A 2,363-nucleotide genomic window follows, 5' to 3' on the forward strand; every position below is an offset into this window, starting at 1 on the left:
GCTGAAAAGTCAAAACCAGCCACATAGCCTTCTCTGTGACTCAGGCCAGCTGGAGGCTGGAGCTTTTATTTCCCCAGAGATGTTCAAATAAATAAGAAAAACGCAAAACCAAAAACATACATTTAAAACTAATACCAATTCTAAAACAGAACTAGACAAGACAACAATCAAAGGCTGCCTTTGTCTCTACCAGAACTCTGTGCCATTCTCACTCAGCAAACTGTATTCAGAGTGTTCTGAGTGAGCCTGCCACTCTCACCCAGAACTTCTCTATCTCAGGAAACATAAAACAGAGAACAGTCAAATCTCAGTGAATGGGGTGACATCTCACCAACATTTGTTTACCCAGGGTCCTTCCAAGGTGGAAGGGAAGTCCCAATCATTTTGTAGCAAGGGAAATAAATCCCCTCTGACTGGTAGATTCTCCCCCATACTCACACCTCCCTGGGCCAAGGCCTAAGGCTAAGATAAACACCTAATGACAAACAGAACACTCAACACAAAGACACAACTTACAAAGGCACGCTGCAGCATTGTAAATTACCAACCAGAAAGTGCCAGACTATAGATGGAGAGTTTCCCCTAAAACAGAAAACTTCCCAATACAGATGGAAAACTTCCCAAAAAAATGTCTGCATGAAAGTGTGAGACTACAAACGCAACATTTCCCAAAAAAAAAATGTCTGTACTAAACAGCAATCTAACCAGAGCTGTCTGGGGACGTCTCCTCACAGACCCCGTTGGCAATCTTATAGCGCGTCCACCAAGACTCCTTGCCACCCAGAATACAGACTCCGTGGGAAAACAGAATTACAGATACAGAACCTACAGGCAACCAACTATACAGAACAGCAATGCCTTGACTTAACAGATGGGTTTTTTGGGACTCTGTGGTGGGGCGTCTGGAAGGTCTCATGAGGGGGATTCCAGATGAGCCCCCAAAAATGTTGCATGGACTTGGGAACCCCGAAAGACCACCAGAGACCACGACCAATGCGAACAGCAAAAGAGTCCTTTATTTGCAAGCTCAAGCTTGTTCCTCCATGCACCCGGTAACCTGTGACAGTAAGAGACCTGAGCACAAAATCACCACAACTTTTATAGTATTGAACAAACAAGTTTAGGGAATTTCCACACAAGCAGTTACATGATTGGTTTGAGGCCACCCTAAGTACACTGCCCTTTTTATGAACTATTGGTATGTTCTGTTCCTGGAACACTTGGGTAACTGTTCTGCTTTCTTAAGGGTGGGCAGAGTTGTTGGCAACCTGTGTTTTTTCTCTCTCTCTTGGGGTTAATCTGAGGGCAGCCTCCACAAGATGGTGGCATTAATCTCAAATTGGAGTTACTTTAGCTCTTTAGCATGAATAAACTACAGCATACCACATACAAAGCTTTGGTAAAACACAGGTCTGTCTTACAATGTTGGACCAATAAGAGTGTATGTCTAGTGATGTTGCAGTTGTGTCTTAAGGTGTGTGGAGTTTTCCATCCTTATGATCTTATAATGATGAAATTGACTAACTACACAATTACCTGGGCAGATCCCTGCTGAGACCTATATATATTAAATCACAGCTTAACAAAGAACAATATTTACAATGAAATATGTTGACCAAAATTATTTTTACCTGATTCAGTGTGTTTTTTAAACTCTATATCACATGTACAACTTCCTCATTCCCTTCTGTCTCATTATGTTGTCTTTCTTTGTTTTGGTTTTGTTTTCAGAACCATGGTGTAACAGGGTATTTCTTATTTTCTTGTCTTCTAGTCTTCAGAAAGTCTGCAGTTAAATAGGCTTAAGTTCCTTTTGTTAGAAAATTAAAAGCAATTGGGTGGGGTCTTCATCATAATTTTGTCATGATCTCAAATATGTTTTCATATCTAACATTTTACTTGTATAATCTCACTTCAATCTTTTCCAAAGGTCACTTTAGTGGAAGGAGGAAATTCAAAGTGGATTCTGGTAGATAATTTCTGGTACATATTAAGGTAAGCAACTCCAAAATTATTCATTAGAAAGATGAGTTGAAAGTCATCTTTTTACACACTGATACTCTTTCCTCAACGAAACCAGAGGATTTTAAATAGCTAATATTTTTTAAGTTAATGGGCAGTAATGTGCACGAATTTTCTAGAAATAAAATGATCACTCATGAAACCTTACTGATACTTCAAAGAATACTTTCAATAAGAAGAATCACCTTCAGACGTTTTCACGCAATGTGTATCTTCCTGGTAACAGAACACCAAACTAGATTAAGACATCTAATAGATATCTAATTTTTGTTGCCTTTTTGCAATACTTCTTTCTTCTCATATTGATTAGTATGAAGTCTATGACCATTATAAAATCATAT

This window comes from Dipodomys spectabilis, unplaced genomic scaffold, assembly GCF_019054845.1.
Source record: "Dipodomys spectabilis isolate Male_0828 unplaced genomic scaffold, ASM1905484v1 ptg000429l, whole genome shotgun sequence".
Classification (NCBI taxonomy): Eukaryota; Metazoa; Chordata; class Mammalia; order Rodentia; family Heteromyidae; genus Dipodomys; species Dipodomys spectabilis.